Source organism: Chiloscyllium punctatum, chromosome 7, assembly GCF_047496795.1.
Source record: "Chiloscyllium punctatum isolate Juve2018m chromosome 7, sChiPun1.3, whole genome shotgun sequence".
NCBI classification, from domain to species: domain Eukaryota; kingdom Metazoa; phylum Chordata; class Chondrichthyes; order Orectolobiformes; family Hemiscylliidae; genus Chiloscyllium; species Chiloscyllium punctatum.
In genome coordinates this window covers 84,747,931-84,770,885 of record NC_092745.1, presented here as the reverse complement: position 1 = coordinate 84,770,885, position 22,955 = coordinate 84,747,931, and the positions used below count along the sequence as shown (strand labels likewise).

At 38.5% G+C, this 22,955-nt stretch overlaps 1 protein-coding gene across 9 annotated transcripts in view; it reads right to left on the bottom strand.

Moving 5' to 3' along the window:
- The window catches only part of nfia (nuclear factor I/A), a 732,272-nt gene that overhangs the window by 330,896 nt on the left and 378,421 nt on the right, over window positions 1–22,955 (bottom strand). The gene's annotated exons all lie outside the window — the stretch shown is intronic.

Below are 22,955 nucleotides of genomic sequence, written 5' to 3'. Positions count from 1 at the left end.
AGTGCTAAATGCATTAGACCAAACTACCAGAAACAATGTGAAATATGTGAAAAAGATCAAAATTTTGCGCTCATCAGGTAAGGCAGAATTAATGCTAACAGTTCAGAAGATATAGAAAAATTATGTAAAACTGCAAGAAGCAAAGAACCTGGTGAAATGTCACTTTCCCGCTGTTTGGAGAATGAAATAAAAGAAGGTAAATGAGGGAGAACAAATGCAATCGGAACATGAATCTACAGCCTCCAGGAGGGAGACAAAGCTTCATGCACATAATTTGTTCCTGACCTTACCAAAATCTTGATCGAGACATGATTGTAAGGATTGAGTGCAAGACAAGAAGTGGGAGTAGCAGCCTTTAATATCAAGACAGCATTCAACTCAATGCAGTACCTGCAGAAGACAGTACACAATTCCAGTGAATACTGAACAACTTGTGAAGCTGATGTATGAATTACCCCTGTTCTTACACCCATGCACAAATGGGAAGTACCATGGCCAGGGGTGGAAGTTCTGATGTTTGAGCACTTCTGTCATTTTCTGCTTAAGGATGAAAATCCAGGTGTAACTCTGATTCTCTCCATAAATATTACCAGACATGCTGAGCATTTCCAGAATATTGTTAACTGAGAAAACTGATAATGACCTGAAGCACTTTGTCATGAACAGAAGAATTCTAAAAAGTTCTGCATTTTGTCTCATTATGAGTGGCAAAACTGGCAATTGCCAGAATCCTGTACCAGCATGGGTAGAGTAGCAGGTGTCATTGCCTCAGAGACCACTTCCCATCATATCAGCAGCATTCCACATACATGCTATCAAGGTTTCATCTGTTCGGGTTGGAGACCATAACAAAACAGTTAGGTCTGGATGCTCAGGAAGAATGGTCTGCTCCAAATCAAGAATCTTCTAAGACTTAGCAACAGCAAGATTCATCCAAAATACTCAAACCAAATGGGATTTTGTGAACAAGGTGAATAAGAAACCTTGGAATACATCTTAATTAATTGTTCATTTAGAAAAGATTTCAAAGCAGAACTGAATGAAAGATTCTAGTTTTTATAACTTCATCTTCAATGTGGAATATCATCATCAAGACTTTTAAAAAATATTGAACAGTTGGACAATGTAACATTGAATCAATTAAAATGTACCTGAATATGTTTAAGAATTGCTAAGAATTGTTTAAACTGGGTAATGCCATGATCAAGGTTACTGATTTTTCAGCAGTAATTGCTATGCCTGACATGTAATAGGGAGCTGTATTAACATCAGATATTCATTGTTTACTCAAGGTTCTGAATATCTGTTTCAACTGTGTGCAAATGAATCCTGTTTTCACGGAGTAGAAGATTTAGTAATTCCTTAAAGACAAATCCCTGGTGACATAATCAGTAACGTATTTGAACACTGTTACTCCCTCCGGAGTCAATGTTTAGGAAAAAGTACAAAAAAAGTTGAAGTTGATTCTTTGTATTTTTAACTTTCTAAACACAAAACAGATTTTCTCATGGTCAAACTTCATCTTCAATATTACTCATTAAAAATATACTTTTCTATGTACTTATTTAAATAAAAAGTTTCATGTTTTAACTCAGTAAAATCATAGACAGCCATACAAACTGCAAGTAATGTCTCTTAATAGTCAGTGTACTGCTGCAGTTATCAATATAAAAAAATGTAGCAGGAACCGAACTAAATTTTGCCAGCAAGTTTTGGATTTCAGAGAATGTGTAGCTGTTAGCTCGGAATTTTAAATGTTTCCTGATACAAAAATTCAATAATTAATAATCAACATCATTACTTTAAAGTACAACTGTTCACACAGATTATTAACTTAATTGCCATTTCGTTGTTCTGTTTGTAAGGAAAGTGAAAGGATGCAGCTATGTCATGACAGACGAAGTAAAACTATAATTTAGATTGGGTGAACTGGCATATGTTTTATATATCTCACACACGCACGCATGCACCAGAATTAGTTCAAACCAGACAGAAAATCATGCAAGTGCTTAAACAGGCAATAGGTACAAGAAACAGCACTAAAAAGCAGCAAAAAGCTGAAAAATCCTAGTTGAGTGTTGAAGTCATAGGCAGAAGTTTACTGTATACAAAAGACTTTTGAGCCAGGTTCATCACTTCACAATACAGATGAAACTATAAAAGAGATCAAGTTACTGCAAAGAACATGAATGAGTTGGCAAAGAAAGTTCACAATGTCATTCTTCACTGCGTTCTGTAAAAGGATGAAGATGATAACCTCAGTAACACTGGGAAGCTTCACTCATATATCCTTCAGTTTTAAAGCTTAGACCACCAATTTTTGCCAACTGCCATATTGAAACAGACACATTACTCCAAAATGGTAAAAGCCAGCCACTGTCATTTTCACTAATTCTAAAAAGTGGGTAGATGCCTCATTAAGACATGCAAACTAGTCTCCTGTGATGTAAAGATGACATCGAAGCAATTCTTAGCTATAGATTCTATCCATTTGTATTAGGTACACAGCAGTCCTTAAATAAAAGACTAGAACCAGCAATTCTTACATTAAAAAAATCTCCAGGTATGATGTTTATAGAGCTCCTATTTGCCAGCAATAAATCCTCTGGCCCACTGCAAATCTTCTATATCCTTGTCACTCCTGAATTGTGTAAGTCCTATTGAGATAGCTGTAATTGGGAGTCTAGCCATGGCAGTTCACCAGTCTGATGCCAATAAGCCTTACTTTTAAATTCACTTGGATTGTTTACTAAGACATCAGGCAAGTGCATCAACCACAACCTGCACAATGCTCACCGAGATTAAAGATCAGCCTCCAAGTCTCAATCGTTTTGCTCACTTGTTTAATAAATACAATACATATTATAATAAGACAATAGCTTTATCAATGTTCAGGTGAGTAACCACAAAAGGCTCTTTTGGCACTGATTAATCAGATTAAATTCTCGCAGCACCAGATATGCTGTAAACATATCTCTGGCCAACCAACTTTCTTCTCTAGTCTATATGCATCCCCAATTGGATGTCTGAACTCACAATGTGTCAGCTCATCAGATGGAATAAAGGGAAGTTTTTATTGCAATAGTTGCAATGTTGACAGAACTAATAAAACTATAAGAAATAGGAGTGGAAGTAAGGTCATTCGGCTCATCGAGTCCACTCCTTTCCAAGCCATGCATTATCTTGTAAGCTTCTATTAGATCTCCCCTCAACCTTCTGAACTCTAACAAATACAATCCCAGGATCCTCAACTGTTCATCGTATGTTAGGCCTACCATTCCAGGGATCATCCGTGTGAATCTCTGCTGGACACCTCCAGTGCCAGTATGTCCTTCCTAAGGTGTGGGGTCCAAACCTGGACACAGTATTCTAAATGGGGCCTAACCAGAGCTTTATAAAGTCTCAGTAACACCTCACTGCTTTTACATTCCAACCCTCTTGAAATAAATGACAACATTACATTTGCTTTCTTAACCATGGACTCAACCTGCAAGTCAACCTTTAGAAAATCCTGTACTAGCACTCCCAGATCCCTTTGTACTTTGGCTTTATGAATTTTCTCACTGTTTATAAAATAGTTCTTGCCTGTGTTCTTTTTTCCAAACTGCAAGACCTCGAATTTGCTCACATTGAATTTCATCATCCATTTCTTGGACATTCTCCTAAACTGTCTAAATCTTTCAGCAGTCTCCCCACCTCCTCAGAACTACCTGCATGTCCACCTAACTTCGTATCATTGGTGAACTTCACCAGAATGCCCCCAGTCTCTTCATTGAGATAATTTATATATAAAGTGAACAGCTGGGGCCCCAACACTGAACCCTGCGGACACCACTTATCATCAACTGCCATTCCAAAACCTTTTATCTCAACACTCCGCCTTTTGTCAGACAGCCAATCCTCGTTTCACGCCAGTTGCTCACCTCGAACACCATGGGCCCTCACCTTACTCAGCAGCCTCTCGTGAGGCACCTTATCAAAGGCCTTTTGGAAGTCTAGGCCGATAACATCCATTGGGATTCCTTGGTCTAACCTACTTGCAATATCATAGCATTAAGAATCCAACCATATCAATGAGGAAGGGTGCAAAACTCTAGATTTTACAATGAGATGGGGGCTTGTTTAGAAGAGGCGATGGTATGATTCACGGCTGCTCTATTTACTAATTGATTAATTATTAATTTGGATGTGTTACAGGTGCTAAATTCACACCACATTGGATGACTGCTTCCTCTGCTGAGGGGTGTGGGGTGTGAAGAATACTAAAATGCTCTGCTGCTGTATTTTGAGGTCTGTTTTAACTTTAAAGGGACAGGGATAGTCACCACCTTTGGTCACACAAATATCTATACACCCGCTACAGGGCTAAAGAGTTTCTTCATTTCACTTTCCACTAAGGATGTCCTGCGACAAGGTGTCTGTTTTGGAGGTGGGGAACTAGGGTAGCAAAACAAACATAGTATCTGAAAGCAAACATCTCAGGAAAGAAGCAATGAAATTTTCAGTGCAGTTATAGTCTAGGAACAATATCCATATGCTAACCCCTCAATGCTGGGAAAACTTCTATCATTTTATTAGGTCAGGTAGAATACGGAGTAAAGTTGGAATTTATAATTAATTTGCTATTTAACATGTATTTTTCAATTCAACAGATGGGTAACAACAAATAATTAGCAAATCATGTTGTTAAATTTTTCAGAGTTTGGAGCTACATTGTTATACACATGCATGCAGAGCATGCCATATCACTCTGCTGCAGTCATCGTACTGAGTGACAGTGCATCATTCTGGAGCACATGATGTGATCTAAGAAAAGAATTTGATGTCATGTGCTGTATCTTTGCAAAATAGTGAGAATACTTCAAACTTCTGAGAACTATGAGATAGTAGGTGATGTCATTTAAAACAATTTTTTTTCTGCAAAATATCATAAAACATTTCGCTACAAGGCTTGGTAGGATGCTTTCATTTATTAAAAAGAAATGGTTTCTGCCATGCTTTTATAATACATATCAGCAGAACAACATTCCTTAAAAGATTAGTTGCCTTGATCTGCTCACTAACCTTACCATAAATCTGGTGCCATGTATTAGAGCCAATGAAACTAACAAAGACAAGATTTTGGGAGCTTTAAGACTGAAATCAATGACAATAGTTTGATTTTCTTTCATTTGATTTTGACTTTCCATTGAGGTATCTACATTTTCTTTTCCTTAGTGCACCTTTCTATCCTTTTCAAAGTGTTGCTACTCAGTAAAAGTACGAATGCTTGGCAATATTTATCAGCTGCGAAAACATTTCCAAGTCTGTGAACAGTGATCTGAAAGTCTCTCCTCCTGATGGTCACCTCTTTTTTGTTCCAAGAGTGTCACCTGTTTCTGATGGCTCACTTAAGTGGTCATTCTTCACGTCACCATAGGCAGCACCACAATGGACTTGAATTTGTCCTCACGCTCATAGTTCCATTACTAGTTTCTGGACCATGAACAGAAGGAAGAACGTGAGCTGATTTACTCTGCCAACCTTCATTCAACAAATTCACTTTGAGCAAGAAGAGTATACATAAAATCAGCCAAACTAAAATCAGCCAGCTCAGACAAGATGAGGTTCAAATCTAGACCAATCCTGATTGCATGGCTTAGCTACTCACTGGATAAAATCTCTACCACTGATTGTGATTTGCTGCAATTTTATACAGCAAACAACATAACAAGCTTTGAGTAAGTAATTAAATTAAAAACATTCAAATACATTCAAAATTAATTCCATTGGATTGTGAATATAAACCATAAATCTATGGTAAAATGGGTTCTTAATCTAATAATCATCTTCTGAATAAGCATATATTAACGGCAAGTTACACCTTGCCATTAAATTGTAAATGAATTAGCAAATGTTAAGTTTGATTAAAAATTGAACTGAGACTATCTTTTTATTTGTTTTCTCTTAGTATGAATTGCCTGCACCAATGAATATCTTAAAATTAATCACACCATCATGCAAAGCATTAAAGTATTTAATACTGTTTTAATAGCAAAACCATTCCAATATGTCTTACATGCTTTTCAACAAATCATTCTGTGGGGTCACAGACCAACAACTCATTTCTTTTTTGAGTACTTTATAAGTATAATTAAGAACACATTTGAACTTTCTCAAAGTGCTACACAACTTATGATAAAGGCAAATGTCTATAAACAAACACATTTTACAGGTAAAGAGAAATACGAGATGGTCAACAAAATAAGGGATCAACCTTTCAAATTATAGCTTACAATTGCCTGTTTTTCCCACTGAATTCTTTGCTCCGTTTGCAATTTCACACCTTCACTTGTAGAACATTTAGCAAAGAGTCAAGAAGCCTCAGCTTTCCTTAAGCACTGCCAATTATATTCCCTTGCTACATTTCACAGTAAATTTCTATCTCAGGGCTTTCTAATTCAGTGTGGCGCATTGGTAATGACCTGAACGGTAGATGTTTCACACATACATATTTAATTACAGCAGCTGAACAAATTACATATTTATGCTTTATAAAGAAGATTGTCATTCTAATTCATTTGCTATGCATGCAGGTACAAGACTCCCATCTGTGACTGCATCTGCACGACAAGCGGTTTTCATGGGATAACATGCTGTTAGCAGAAATACTGAAACCTGTATTAAATGGTCATTCTCCAAACTGATCAAAATGGCACTTTTAAACAGATTGCTCCTTAATCCAGTGTTCAAAGTGACCCATTTGTCAGATTATTATAGATAAGACAATTAATAACTGGCCAGTATAGACACGTTACAGTGATAACAGCATGAAATGGCTAACTGACATAAACTTCCCCATTATCATTTGCAGATTATGCCTCAAGAAACTTATAAAATGACTTTGTAAATATTAATCTGTCTCATGACAACAGCAACAGAATGTGGAGATAGATATCTGCAAAGACAACTAACACTGGTCTATGAATTGAATAAATGAATGCCTATAAGAGCAATTCCACCTTAAAAACAACAAAATATACTGAAGAACCATTTCTACTGTAAACTAATCTTGGTCAGATGGTTATTATAAACTGCACAAGCTTTGCTCTTGTGGTTTGGTATGAAGTGGCTGCTTTTAATCACTTCCAGGTGTGTATAAACTTCATTTAATATGTTCCCTTTCCTCCCCTGACCCTGTTTACCCTTATTTCTTCTAAAGAAGTGAACCAATATTTTGTATGGGCTTTTTGGGCCCCTCTCCCCAGATTTACAATATCATTCTCAATTCCATGGTATATGAAATAATTCCTTGGTGGCCATTGTAATAATCAGTTCTGGCGCTCCATAATTTTCTGGAGAAATAATCTGAATAAGTGTTGATTATAGCCTCTAAAATATTTCTCAGGTTATTTTGCACAAAACAAGTTATTGATGTACACCAAAGAAGAATAAAGAAAGACTGAATGCATAACCTCCCATCCAAGATAATCAGGAACTATGACTAATTGTGCTAACTGGTCTTTTTGCATACGCAAAAGAAAATCCCATAATCCTTCATAAAATATCTGAATTAATATCAAAACTTAGAACTATGCAAGTTAAATGGATATTATTGGTTTGTGAAAAACTTAACCATCATGCTATAATGGACTTAATGCTTGAATGTAAAATGGGAGCTGAAAGTAGAAATAAACATTACAAAAAAAAGATTGTATTTTATATTTAATTCATATGACATATATCGTAGAATGGATATTCCCAATAGCAAACATGACAAAAGAGACGAATAACTGAAAATATATTGCATCACATCTCATTCTTCTCGGGCAGAGTTTGCACCATAAACTAAATGCGAACCATGTTTGTTTACGTGCTACTCCCCTGGTAGTTGGTCATGCGAACAGCTTCTATACATACAAATGTAGCACTGTGAACATAGCATTGCCTTCCTGAAACAAGATTTTTCAATACACCAATGTATCAGATACACATCTGGTTGCAAGTGTTACACACTTTTTATTTGATCAATATAATGTGAACAAAGAACTGGTCTCATGTTGAATTCATTCCCTTACATAAGTGTCACAGACCATGAACTGATGCATTCAGTAAAGCAACCCAAGTATTTCAGCTAAAATTGGGCCAACTGTTTAACTTTACTGTGATTTTAAGATTTCTTTGGTAAACGGGTTTACATAAAAGCCTTTTATCTCATTGAACAGCACCTTTGCTAATAGCAAAGAAAATCCATTATCATGTGCTTCCCAAAGTTTATGCAGTGAAACAAACAAATTAGTTCAGGCTACTGCAATGGCAAGAAGCAATGTAATTACACTTTAATTAGGGCTATCAGCAGCTTCCATAATCTGTTAGGCTACTGCCAAAGCAGACAGACAAGCAATACATGAGCTGATACGTAAACGATTGGAAGAACAGCTGGTCTTGCTTGTAAAGTACTTAAAATCTAAGGTACTACATGTTTTTACGAGATAACAATCTTAACTGGTTAAATTTGGCTCACCTTGTCAGAATAAGCTCATCAGATAGTTTGACTTTGAAAGACACAAGCAGATATCCCTTCTTTAATGCATCATGGTTCTTTTACTCAATACAACAGACAGTTCCTTCAGTTTAAGCAAAGGACAACATCACCAAACATACAAGAATCGCTCAGTGACAGCCTCGACTTTTTTGTTCAGAACTCTGAAATGGGACTTGCAACCAAAAGTTCTGATTTAGAGGTGAGAGTGCTACCTATTGAGCCAGGCAAAATCAAATGTTATTTTTAAAAGAAAGTCTTTGAAAAGAGATTACATTGGGAGAATATGTATTGGTAAAGTACTGAGCCTCTCCCTAAAGTCCAAGTGATCTATATATGCTGCCTTTTTGTACATATCTACAAGCAAAATGTGGATTCAGTCTTTGATTAAAACATTAGAGAAAGGCCATGTAGTATAAAGTTAGCAAAATTCACAGTCCATTATTCAGAGTGAGATGGGTTCAAGATCAATGAAGCTCTCCAGCAAAGCCTCCATTGTAATGTGCGAAGTCAGTGCAATGCACTTGACTTACATTTGGTTCTTCGATGATTGTATTGTAGGGGTAAAACTCCTGCAACTCCATTCCATATCCTCGAATAGTAACAATCTGTATTGTAGAGCAACTAAAATTGCTAGGTAGACACTGTGGTTCCTTGGGATCCCACCTCCTGAAGATAGTTACAAAACTTCTTTTTCACCTCATTTGAATTTCCTTCCTGATCATCTATTTTGAGGTTCACATGTGGTTCACTCAAGGTCAGGATCTCATTCGGCATATTAGAATAAACTAGCTGGGAATCAATGACTTTCAGTACACGGACTCACTCTCCCAATATCAATAAATATAACTGGGATGCACAAAATCCTGGAATCATTAGAGATCCATCCAAACACCCCCTGTTTTACTGTAATAGCAATGAAAGGTTACTGACCTGAACCATGACCTCTCCACAGACACTGCCAGATCTGAAGAGTTATTCCACCATTTCCTGATTTAATCTCTGTTGTATTCCATCTACTTCTGTGGAATTCATACAGGAGTTATAGTGCAGTCCAGCAAAAAACAACTTTAGGGAAATTCTTGCTAAGAAAATGCTAACTGCAACTCCAAAAAATGCATGGTATAAACAAATTACTAACTTTACTAAAATTACGAAGATAAAGAACAGGTAATAATGCCTAGTGTTATTAAACTGTTATTATATAGACTCTGCCAGTGAGGCATTTACTAAGAATAAATTATTCATGCTAAAATAATGTCATTCAGAATACCTTGATCTGAGTGAGTTAGGTTCTGTTAACAGTATTCACCCCTGAGTCAGAAAGTTGTGCATGATCTCGGATTTGAATACTCAGTACAGGTTGCAGTGCTGAACAAATCCTGCACTAACTATAATATGTTTTATTGGCCTCAGTCATTATGATCAATTCAACGAGTCAGAAATTCTTCCAATTTCTTGGTTAACAATTCTTCCTAAACCAATACAACTAAAAGCAGATTAACTAATGATCTCATTAATTGTTGTTTGTAGAATTTTACTGTGAATTAAACAACTGCTGTATTTAACAATACATAATAGCAGGAACAAAGCTTCAAGGTAATTCATTGTCAGTGAAATATTTTGCTCGGGGATACTAAAAATACAGCTTTACAAAATGTTTAAAAACTAAACAAGAAATAATCATTTAACTAGCAGTTAATCTTCATTTATTCAAACTTAAACCTTTAATTTCCATGCAGGAAAACCTGAAGCTGGTAATTGTGAAGCACTATTCAGTCTACAAGTATGAAGTCTCAAGGGTTAACCATGCTACAGTGTCCAGGATAATCACTTTTTAATAATGCAGATCTGCAAACCAGAGCACATCGCCTACCAAGACCTCTCATCCAGCATCGAAGAACATTTCAAAACAATTCCCTCCCATATTGTGCCATTCCTCATTGTTTCCCAGATCAGTTTTCCTTTAATTCTGACTCTCTGTGCCTGCCTCAAAAATAATGCTCCACCCCAACTGCCCCCTTTCAGAGTTATAGGCTGACTTTAAAGCAATGGAAATTAGTTTTAATTGATGCAAGGCACTCAATATTTCTCCATCACTGAGTTTTCCAGTCAAAGAATATTGCAGTTAGAATTGGTTGTATATAGACATTATTCAGATTAACAGGCAACACAATGATGTGCTGCCTACATTGCAATCAACAAGCAGGAGTTAATCATAAATCATGATCCCTGTGTGCATTTTCACACACCGTCCAATTTAGCCTCATGAAACTGAAGAAAATAAGTAGCAAAGTTTTCTCTTTGTGGACCATTAATGCAATCCCTTAATTATATGCCGGCCTGGCGGTCCTCAAAGTCACTCAGAACATTTTTCTAAATTCATCTTCATGTCAAATGTGACAGTACAAAAGATAAAAAGCATTAGCATGAAGAAGAAAAAAAATCAGACAGCGATCAATGGATTTAATTATTTATAATATATTTCTTAAAATGAATAAGATGAAGAAATGCAAGTCGTCAGTTTGAATGGTGAAAGATGTCAACAATGATATGAGACACATGCTAATTACAAATTGCCTGTCTCTTTTTCTTTGAGATTCAACAAAGTCCGTCTAACAGCTGAGTGGGCTCAGTTCACCAGTTTAGTTGCTCTGGGGACCTTGTAATGCAGGCATTGATCTTTACTAATTCAGAGTGCACTGTACTAAGCTTTCTCAAGAAGGTACAATAACAGCTTTCAATTTTTAACCTGGTGACGTCTTTCACAGGCTAATGCAAATATTGCACTTTTTCACTCTACATATTAAAAAATCATATAATGACAGCTCCTTCAGCCTGGCTTGAAGCCTTATGATTTATGTTATTTTTCAGTAGTTATTTCAATCACCTTTTTTCTTAAGAACAAGTGAAAAGAGAATGTTGTTAACCACTTATGAACACAATCCTTAACGATTCACAAACAATTATGACCAAAATGTCTGGTCGAGGAAATTCATTACCCAGTTAGTACTCAAGCATACAACTAAAGCCAATCTTCAAATACCACCCTCTCAGAGCTCCAAATCTATTCAGGGAGAGGGAAACATATTCCAGCAGTGTCTACAAGTGTTGGTTAATCTCATTTTTTAAAATTCCATCATGTGCGAAAATACAAAGTATATTTTAATCCAGAAAATTCCATTTTTCCTAGAAGAACCCTTCCCATCCATCACTGTATAGGCATAAAGGATAAAATATTTTCCAGTAAACTTTGAACTTTAATATTTTTTTTTCCTCTTCTTCCCTCCCAAAAAAAAAACAAAACCACAACAAAAACCACTCTGACCCTGCCTTACTCTTTGGATTTTCTCATTTAAACATTTTTTTAAAAGACAAGATGTTCAATATTCACACTGTATTTTTGATTAAGGAGTTATAACAAAGCTGCAGATCAAGCAGAAGGCTTATATCACACAATTTTGAATGATCTTAATGAGATAGTGAGAGAATCTCATAAAATTTGTATTATCTATTGATATAGGTTAGCATGTACAAATATTTTCAATTGGCATTTGACTCTTGTCACTATCAATACAAACAAAATGGCACTTGACTAATTTGCTTGCTGTACATTTAGCTCTCATTGTTGAAAGGCTAACATAAGTAACACCAAGAAATGACTTTGAATTTATAGCTTGTCTATCATAACTTTAGGATGTCCTAAGGTGTTTTATAGTCTATGCAGTACTTCAAGTGTAATTACTGCTACAATGTAGCAAAAGCAACAGCCAATTTGTGCACAGCATGATATCACAAACAGCAATGAAATAAATAACTGGATCATCTGTTTTTAGGTTTTGGTTGAGGGATAAATGTTGGCTAGAACACCAGGGAGACTTCAATGCTCTTCCTTGAATAGTGCAGTGCGATCTTTGAGGTCCATTATAGAGGGCAGATGGGGCAGCTGTTTAACATCTTGGAAGTGAGCTAAGGCTGGCACCCAATGGAGCTGAAGCAAAGATGGTAAGAAATGTACGAATTTCAATGCTCAACATGAATAATCACTGCTGGGCACTAATCAACAAAGCAAACAGAGTGAACTACGAAGCCAAAACCCTCAAGCTGAAATTGGATAAAGTCTTGTTCAAACTGAGCAGCGCCAGTGTTAATGAGTCAACAGTGGAATTAGACTTCATTTTCTTCCAAAAAACAGAAGAAAAGTGTTGGCAATTCTGAAAAACTGAAATAAAAGCAGAAAATACATAGGAAATAATCAGCACACCAGGTAGCATCTCTACAAAGCTTCAAGGAAAGAGGGAGATGCAACAAAAGGGGAGATGTGCAACAAGATGAAAAGCAAGAGAAATTGATTAACAAAAAAAGGGACAAGGCAAAAAGGGTATACGAGGACGGGTGCTGGTATTGGGACACAAAAATCTCTTGATCTACAGGAGGTGTAAATGAAAATACATAGACTTATTGCCAACAGCTGCTACCATCCAAAACAAAAAGCAGAGGTATTGCTCTGAATTTTTTGTACTCAATGTTAAGTCCGGAATGCTGTGAAGTGCCTCAGTGAAAGATGAAGAGCTGTCCCTCTAATGGGGAGCTTCATTGGAATAGTATAGGAAGCTGTGAAGTGAGGTCGAGAATTGAAATGTCAGGAGACAGGCAGCTTGGGGCCACATTTGTGGACCAAATGTGGATGTTCTGCAAAACCATTGCCTGACCTTCATTTGATCTCCACAATATATGAAACAGTGCATTAAAAACAACAAATATACAGCATACAAAGATGAAAACAATACAACAATGGTTCCACATTGAAAGTGGAAAGAGAAGTAAAAGTGAAGGAGTAGCCTCTCCTGTCTTTGGGAAGGGAGGGCCTGTTGGGGATGACTTAGGAATAGACCAGAATGAAATGTAAGAACACAAAAAGTAGGTGCAGGAGTAGGCCATCTGGCCCTTCGAGCATGCTCCGCCATTCAATAAGATCTTGGCTAATCTTTACGAGAACTCAGCTCCACTTACCCACTCCCTCACCATAACCTTTAATTCCTTTATTGCTCAAAAAAAAACTATCTTAGCTTTAAAAACATTTACTGAAGTAGAGTCAACTATTTCACTGGGTAGGGAATTCCATACATTCACAACCCTCTGGGTGAAGAAGTTCCTTCTCAATTCAGTCCTAAATTTGCTCCCTTAATCTTGAGGGAATGCCCTCTTGTCTTAGTTTCACCTGGCAGTGGAAAGATTCTCCCTACATCTATCTTATCTATTCCCTTCATAATTTTATATGGAGGAGTGATCCTGTCAGAATGCTAAAAAAAAGAGAAAGTGTGCTTGCTGGCAACACCACATTAGAGATGGCAGTAGTGGAAGAGGATAGCTCAATAAATGTAGAAAGTGTGGCAGGCGAGAAGTTGAGAATAAAAGCAACTTTTGTGTGGTTCTGGAAGTGAGAAGGAATGACATAAGCGGAAGAAATGGAACAGATAAAGTTGAAGGTCCTGTCAAACTAAGCTGAGGCACATTCTCACTTGAGAAAAAAAAAGACATTTCAGATAGCAATATGGCTGATGGCAATCTGGCAGTATTGATGGTGGCATTGTCAGAAGACTGAGATGCTGAAACTGGGAGAAACTGGGAGAGATGGTGGGCTGGAAAACACACACAAGTAGCTATTGAGTTTCCCAGCTTACACTGAAAATTGGTCAATTGCCCAACTCAGAAATGAAGGCAATGAAGGAAGGAAGAGAAGATTCAGAGATGGACTATGTAGTGGTCATTATTTGTTCTTTTTTGCCTTGATCCATTTATCAATCAATTTGTAATTTGAAGATCTCCAAAAAAATCTTCATTTCTTATCAGAATTTCCCAAGTATCTGCCGATGGAACCCTAATCTTATTCATCTAGACTTCTCATGATCATTCATAGGTACATATATAATTGGAAACAACTTATCTACCACATCGCTCCCTCTGCACTTTCAGAATGTTTGCCTAAAATCCACTTTTAGATGAGCCATAATTTCAGCTAGTTAAACTGACAAGACCAAAATATTTTGTGACTACTCAGGACTCTTGGTACTGATTCCATCCCTGCCCAGGAACTTAACTCAGGCAGAACTGGGTGTCTATTCAACAAAGAGTTAATCTTACTTGGTCTAAATAACTACCTATTATTACCTCTGTACAGAGCTCCCTCTTTAAAACCCTTTCTCTCTTCAATGACCTCTGCTCCTTAAAACCCACACCTTTGATTGAATACTTGTTTCTTTTGGCTCTGCATTTGAAATAACAAATATACTCAAACTCCACACTAACAAAAGAGCTCCAGAAGCTAGTGCTACTCCAGCTGAGGTGTACAAGGCTGGAGGTCAATGCCTGGTGAAAAAGCTCACTGAATTCCTTCAGTCTAGGTGGGAAGTAAAAACAATCCCACAAGAATACAAATGATACCTCCATCATAAAATTGTACAGGCCAAAACAAACATGCCAATCTTGGGAAAATGATGGAAAAATCTCACTCCTCTGCACTGCTAACAAAATCTTTACCAGAATCCTTCTGACGTACTGAATGTAACATCTTGGTTTGATCTGCTGCCAGAAAGTCAGTAAGGTTCCAGAAAAGGTCAAGGAACCATTGATATGTTGTTTGCAGTTAGACAGCCCCAGAAAAAAACATAAGAACACTGATATCTTCATCACATTTATAGACATGAACATGGCCTTTGACAGTCAACTGTTAGGACCTTTGGAAGGCAATGGAGAAATTTGATGGCCCTATGAAATTCATTTCACTGGTTCAACAGTTCACGTGTCCTGATAATGAAGTTAAACATGGATAATGCTCACAAATCACTTTAGCATAATTTTCACTGCTATGCTCTTTGCTGTCTTCCATGATGGTGATCTAGGCATTGAAATTAAAAAATGCATGGACAGGAATTTACTGAAGGGGTGCCTACTCTAGGCAACGATCATGTTCTCCAAGGGCATACTTTGGGATTTCCTGATAGCTAATGACCTCGTACATTATATGTGTAAGGAATGTCAAAGCAAATGTAACCTTCAGCAGGTTTTCAATACCAGTCTGGAAATAAAGAGGTACATGTCCACTTACCAAACTGAAAGTTAATAGAGCATAATAGTCCTGCCCACTCTGCGCTATGCATCTGAAGTTTGAACTGTTTACTAGTATCTTGTCACAAGTCACTCAACCATTTTCACCTGAGCTGCCATCAGAAATTTCTGAGGATCAGATAGCAGAACAAAATACCAGAAACTAATATGCTCACCAGAACCAACCTGCTAAGCACCCACACCATCTTGAAGAAGGTTACAAAAGAGACAGGTGGTCATGTTTTCAGAATAGCTGACACTTACAAAAGTAATCTTCCAAGAAAAGCTCAAGTCTGGGGTCTGCCCTCATGCTGGCCAAAGAAAATGCCACAGAGACAGTCTAAAGGCTTTATTTAGTTTTCATATTGACTTCAAATCTCGGGACCAGCTCACCCAGGATCTCTATACCTGGGGTGACCAAATTAAAAACAGTGCTGCCTGCTTCGAAAGCAAATATGAAGAAACACAGTAAATAAGAGCAGGAGTAGGCCTTTTGGACGTTGGAGCTACAATATGATTTTGGCTGAAATCCAACTCAGTACTCTGTTTCACATTCTCCCCATACTCTTTGATCTCTTTAGCTGTAAGAACTATATCTAACTTCTTCTTGAAAACAATGTTTTTATCTCAACTGCTTTCTGTGGCAGAAACTTTCATAGGCTGAACACTTTCTGGGTGAGGAGATTTCTCCTCATCACAAACCTAAATAGTCCACACTGTGTTCAGAGACTGCGATCCATGATTCTGGACTTCCTGGTCACTGAAAACATCCTTTCTGTGTTCACCTTGTCTAGTCCTGATAAAGTTTTATTGGTTTCTATGAGATCACTGCTCCCTACTGATCCAATCGCTCTTCTTACGACCATCCTGCCATCCCAGGAATCAGCCTGGTAAACCTTTGCAGCACCCGGCCATTAGCCAGACCATCCTTCCTCAGACAAGGAGATGAAAACTGTACCCAATACTCCAGACATGTTCTCACCAAGGCCTTGTACAAGTTTAGTGAGGCATCCCTGCTCCAGCGCTCAAATGGTCTTCCTATGAAAGCCAACTTAGTATTTGCCTTCTTCATTGCCTGCTGCATCTGTATGCTACACCTCACATGTGAAGAGAAGATGCACAGGGAAGAAATCCAGAGCCTATAACTATCCAAAACCCATTTGTCTGCGACATTCTGTCCTATTCACAGCAGAATCTTGTAGGCAAAAATCAACATTCGCAGTCACCTACATACCCATCACAAATCTACCCAACATCCTAGATAATGCACATGGTCACATTTACTTCAAAGACTAAATTAGAACAATGCGATTTTAAAAAAAATCACACTCCTGTGTAAAATATTAGGATTTTTTTTCTAGAACGTGAACTTTATGTTTCTCATACCAAAGATGAAATCACACATTAATACATTATTGAGCTATTATAACTTTATGATGTGCATTAAAAACACAATTGTGAACAGTTCCAGTTTGTTAGGGGATATGCTTGTGGCTGCACTGAGTTACAGTAATTTTCCAATTAATTAGTTTGTGGCAAAAAAAAGAAAATAATTCTTTCACAGCTAAGTATGATAGCATATTGTAATTATAGGTCTGTATTTCAATTACTGCGTCGAGTGATTTTGTGGTCAACAGAAGTGCTGTATGGTCAGCTAGCAAAACACTGGCATATTCCTTCTGATAAACAATACAGAGTGGGTTACTGGCTTTATTTTATAAAAGGAAAGTGGTTTGTTATTTGTTTCAAAGAAACTGTGCACAGACCACAGTTTGCTGTTGTCTTCCCCTATTGTGGGTGAGGAGTCATAATTCAAACCATACTCCGCTGTAAACTGCCACGTTTCCAAGCCCAGAATTCCACTCTAATCTCCACACTGCCATATACTATTCCATATGCAGTGTTAGGTGTAAGGTCTTCATTTAGGGAAATCATTCCCCCGTGGGCCCTGCTTAGATACAATGCAGAACACAGACTTTGTGGCAGCTGAGATGATTAGACCTGACCCTGCATGAAAATGCTCTGTACAGTACTTCCATCTCAAAGAAATTTGATCGCTTACTGCACTATATATCGCTTAAGCCAGAATACTGGCAGTCACGCAACAGTTCATATACCTCTCGCGCCACATACATACGAGTCCACGTTCATTTAGAAATCTATTGTATTATTTGGCATTTTCCACACTGCCCTAAACCGGACTATTAAGCCAGGCTCACCAAACTTATCAAAGACACATGGTAAGCTGAAGTTTAACTCTTTACTCAGCACAAGTACAGATGTCCCTGGATCTAGCATGCAAGAAATGTAACTGGCAACATTCAATTTCTTTTCAAAATGTAAATGATTTATTTAATTTATTAAAATGAAATTTTATTAAATTCTTTTATTTACTTTTTTCAACAAAGATCTTTTTTTGAAAGTGAACGATTATATAAAATGCAAGCTCAGAGTTAGTAGTTGTGAAACCTAGAATAGTATTCAGTTAGTTTTATTATCAGCTTCTTAAAAATGATTTTTTAAGACTACCTTTGGCGCTTTGTTCTGTCTTATTCTGCTCTACAGAGCTGTGGTCTGTAATATTGCAGGGTGCTGCTGTACAGGTAGAGAGAAGCAGCTTCTGTCAGTCCTCCAGGGAAAGGCTGGATTCGATACATTTGTGAGGGAAGGTGGGTTTTGGAAGGGATAGGATAGAGTACCCACAGCCGTTTCACCACCAGCAGCAAGGAGGGTGAAGGATAGCCCTTTCCAGCAGCGACAACAGAGATGCACACATGGTCAATTAATGACTCCTAGCATATTACACAGTGTGAATGGGTTGTACCCGACATGGGAAGAATATCAGCTGAACTTGGACAGTCTTCCTGCAGGTATGGAGGTTTGTGGTGATGGTGGTGATGGCAGTGAGGGTTATCTTTTTCTAACACTCTTTAGCCTACATTAGAAACATTATTTCCATTCTTCCTCTCTCACTAAGACCTTTTAACCCAGTCCTATCAGTGAGTCACCTCATTCGCCTGGTTCAGAGGGCAGCATTCTTTCACAGAATCCTTTTCTTTAAATGTACTGTTCGAACACTGTCCACCAGCTTCAATTGATCAGATGTTCCTGGGGGTAAGCAGCCATCCTTCAAAGCAATACCAGCTCTGAAGGGAGCAAACTAGTTACCTAAACACGAATGTCCCCCGACCCTTGGTAAATGGGGTCAGGGCACCTACAACAGATAGTGTGGAGTTGTTCTGGAATTTCAGTCCATCATCAGAACCCCCACAACAGGAATAAATATCAACACCACCACCACCATAGTCCGTCTCTCTCTGTCTGTCACACAAGCACACACACAAATTCCACATTTATCCTGTCAAAACTTGCAGCTTTGATCTGAAGGTGACCTCATGAACCCACTTCTTCATGGACCTTATAATCTGTCAGCCTTGCAAATTGGATATCATTTATTTTTTTGCAGTACCGGGAGCAACCTACATAGCTGCCATTAGCTTCTGAAAATACAAAAAACTTTAAAGAACCAAACTTGAATCAATATGGGGAATAGTATAGATAGGTCTGATCCCTGCAGAACACCACTAGTTACTGATCTCCATCTGAAAAGCATCCTTTTACTGTTACCCTGTCTTCTTTGACCAAGCCAGTTTTGTATCCATCTAGCCAGCTCACCATGGATCCCATGTAACTCTACATTTTGTACTAGCCTACTATGAGGTGCCTTATCAAATGCCTTACTAACATCCATGCAGACAACATCCACTGCTCTTCCCTCATCAATCATTCTTGTCACTTTATCAAAAATTCAATCAAGTTGGTGAGACATGATCTTCCTTGCACAAACCCATGCTGCTTATCACTAAAATGTCCATTCAATTCCAAATGTGAATAAATCCTATTTATCAGTATCTTTTTCAAGAGGTTCCTCACCACCAACATCAGGCTCACTGGCCTGTGATTACCGATTATCTCTGTTTCCCTTCTTGGAAAAAGGAACAACACTGGCCATTCTCCAGTATTCTAGAAACTTGCCTGAGGGCAAAGAGGATGCAAAGATATCTGTTGAGGCCTGAGCTGTTTCTTCCCTTGCTTCCCACAGTATCCAGGAATAAACCCCATCTGGCCTTGGGTTCTTGTCTACCTTAATAGATTTTCAGACATCCAACACTTCCTCCTTCATTATGTTGACTTGCCTGAGAGTACTCTCACATCTTTTTCTAATGCCAACATCCCTCACATCCCTCTATTTGGTGAATTCCAATGTAAAGTACTCATTAAAGAGCTTGTCTCTTTTATCTGGCTCCAAACATAACCTCTCTCCATCCTTGCGTGGGTCTCCTTTTTCTCTAGCTACCCTCTTGCTCCTCATTTATGTATCAAATGCCTTGGGATTCTCCTTAACCCTGCTGGCCAGGGACATTTCATAACCCCTTTTAGTCCTTTTAACTCCCCCTTTAAGCTCCCTCCTGCATTCTGTATATCCTTCAAGGACTTCATCTGTTTTTTGTTGCCTAGACGTTAGGTATGCTTCCTTTTTTTAAAACTAAGTTGGTAAATTTCCCCTTATGTCCAAGGTTCCTGAATCCTGCCATTCCTGTCCTGCACTCTAATCAACTGATCTTTAAAAGACTCACACGTGTCAAATGTGGATTTAACTTCAAACAGCCATCCCCAATCCACATTTTCCAATTCTTGCCTAATTTGGTTATAGTTGGCCTTCCTCTAATTTAACACTTTCATCCCAAGTTCCACTCTTGTCCTTATCCAGAAGTATCCAAACAACTATGGAACTATGGTCATTATTCCAAAATGCTCTCCCACCGAAACTTTGATCACCTGGCTGGGCTCATTTCCCAATAGCAGGTCTAGTATGGCCCCCTCTCTTGTTAGATTATCCACATAACATTTTAAAAATCCTTCCTGGACACACCTAACAAATTGCTCTCCTTCCAAAGCCCCACCACTAAGGAAGTCCCAGTCAAGATGGGGAAGGTTAAAATCACTCATCACAACAATCCTGTTATTATCACATCTTTCCAAAATCTGACTGCATACTTCTTCCTCTGGCTGGCAGCTGGGAGGTCTATAGTACAATCGTATCATTGTGATTGCACTGTTCCTATTCCTGAGCTCTACCCATAATGCCCCCAGCGTGTTCTCCATCAACACAGCTGAGAAATGCTCCCAAACCAGTAATTCAACTCCCCCACCTCTTTTGCTTCTCCTCTGTCTCATCTAAAACATCAGTATCCTGGAACATTAAGCTATTAATTTTACCTCCATTTCAACCATGTCTCTGCGAGAGCAACAATATCATAACTGCAAGCATTAATAAAGGCTCTGAGTTCATCCGTCGTATCTGTTATACTTACTGCATCGAAGCAAATACAGTCCAAGTTTCCAGTTTCACTGAACTCAGCAACCTCTTTCTTGCTGTTGTTTCTCTTAGCTATACTTGCCTTAGTCTCGAGATCTTCCCTAGTCTCTATACTTACTGACATGCTGCCTTGGTTCCTAAACCCGCCACACAAGTTCAAACCCTCCCGAATGGCAATATCAAATCTCCTTGCCAGGATATTGGTGATTCTCCAGTTCAGGTGCAACCCATCCTTCTTGTACAGGTCCAATCTTCCCTGGAAGGCATCCTAATGATCCACATATCTGAAGTCCTCTCCCCTACACCAACTCTTTAGCCATGTGCTCAACTGTACTCTGTCTCTACTCCTAGCCTCTGTAGCACATGGCGTGAGGAGTATGCCTGAGATTATTATTTTATGAGGTGATTTTTCTTATCCACTAACCTGAAAATGCTTAGCCAATTTGATTAGATTCAAGTATACTATCTTAGGAAATATTTATGAATTGCACCACAACCATGCTCTCCAACCGTTGCTTATGTACTAATCCGCTGCCAATAAACTGCAAGATGCAAAACACCGCAGATCCTCAGACTGCGAAACCAGATACCCTTCCCTAACATTTATTGTGGGCTAACGTTATACTAGTTATAGAAACAAAATGGCTCCATAGAAGGAAATTGTCACTACTCCGGAACAGTCCTTGCCCTTTAGTATTGCAATGCTTATTTCAATGGACAATATAGTATCCAGAATCCTAGCTGGAAACATGGTTTGCATGAGACAAAGGCAAAACATTCTCAGCCCAAATCATAAACTTTTGTGGAATTCCAAACTTCTCAGTGATCTGCAGTCTTTGATGAAAGGGTCAAACCACCAGAGGCATTGTTGGAACCATGCAACCCAGCTACAGGAGGCATTCAGAGAATCCAAAAAAAGGTGATCAATGCAATGCTCCACGAACATTTTGTCACCTATCCTCATATCACCTATTATAAATATCCTTTTTCCCAATCATGGTCTGGTGTGGTTTTGGTGGGGAGGCATGTCAAATTGGGCAGGTGCCCAGCCATCCACCTTGTCATACACTCCTGAATTCAGTACTATTTTGCAGTGAGTGAGTGGGTGCCAAGATCAGTAGCCTGCCTTACACATGGAAATAAATAATTAACAGTCAATGGAGCTTGCTAATAGCTTCTGAAAATTCATTTATGAGACATGGACATTGCTGGTTGGCCAGCATTTGTTGCCAGAAGATGCTGGTGAGCTGCCTTCTTGAACTGCTGAAGGTTTACCCACAAATACCCTCAGGGAGGGAATTCCAGGATTTTGACCCTAAAACAGTGAAGGAATGGCAATATGTTTCCAAGTCAGGACGGTGAGTGGCTTGGAGGGAAAACTGCAGGTGGTGGTGTTACCATGCATCTGGTGCCCTTGTCCTGTTGGATTGAAGCAGCCGTGGATTTGGAAGGTGCTGTCTCAGGATTGTTGGTGCATTTTGGCCTGATGTTTATTCTTGCAAGCTTTTAACTGCGGAAAGTGAGTTACCATCCTCAGATTGGCTGCCTTACCCAAAAAGATAATAGCTCCCCTCTCTTTCCTTCCAAGCAGCATTTTAAAACCAGTATTCCCATCCTTCCCACTAAGGTGAACAAACCATTCCTGCCTAAGGTCCCAACTTATCTGGGTCCACTGTTCCAGCTGATCTCCTCCTTTGCATTGGTTGGAGTCCTGGAGTTTCAGCGGTGTTCACTACCAGACTCTGAAGCCAGGACTGCTAGAGTCCATCAAATAGATGTGTAGCAGGCAGTACTTTCTCCCACCATGAACCCAAAGTTCCATTTGCCACCTATTTTTTGCAGCCACATTATATTAGTGCTATGGGATGTCCTTCCTCCAGGCCTCACCAGCTGGCCACCAATTTGTCCCTCACTGGCAAATTCCACATGGATTTGACATCAGGTTAA